The sequence below is a fragment of the Sinocyclocheilus rhinocerous genome, unplaced genomic scaffold (genome assembly GCF_001515625.1).
Source record: "Sinocyclocheilus rhinocerous isolate Xijiao unplaced genomic scaffold, SAMN03320098_v1.1 scaffold784, whole genome shotgun sequence".
NCBI classification, from domain to species: domain Eukaryota; kingdom Metazoa; phylum Chordata; class Actinopteri; order Cypriniformes; family Cyprinidae; genus Sinocyclocheilus; species Sinocyclocheilus rhinocerous.
This window is the reverse complement of record NW_015658732.1, coordinates 8,625-9,070: the sequence shown is the minus strand read 5'-3', so window position 1 is coordinate 9,070 and position 446 is coordinate 8,625. Positions and strand designations below refer to the sequence as shown.

General features: G+C 38.6%; 1 pseudogene; it reads right to left on the bottom strand.

Moving 5' to 3' along the window:
• Positions 1 to 8, bottom strand: part of LOC107722839 (little elongation complex subunit 1-like) — a 12,872-nt pseudogene extending 12,864 nt beyond the window's left edge.
• Positions 9 to 446: the final 438 nt, after the last annotated feature.

Below are 446 nucleotides of genomic sequence, written 5' to 3'. Positions count from 1 at the left end.
GCCGTCATTAGTTCTTCTGCAGTATCACGCGGCAAAATAATAGTCCTCCACTGCTGCAGTTGTACGGATTAATAACCCATTTTATTGCAACTACATTTCATATTTTTCTCATCAAACAGGCTAATGAATAGCTCGACACAACTCGTACCGGGGCAGAGTCTAGACAGGTCTTTCTTCTGTGTAGACCTGCGGTTCTTAATGTGATAGGGGGTCCGCGAAATAATTTGCTATAGCCTAAAGTATTTCCAGACTGTAAAGTCGCTTTTTTTTATCATGATACATAGGCCTACTGTGATTTATTCCAAAGTGACTTATATGATGCATTTAATGTCAAATAATCTAAATGAAGCCTTTTAAAATACAAGTAAGCTGTGGTTCATGTTTGTGGCATGCGCCAGAAAGATGCGCTAAAGCTGCGTATTCTGTTGTTCACTTTATTTTTCAAA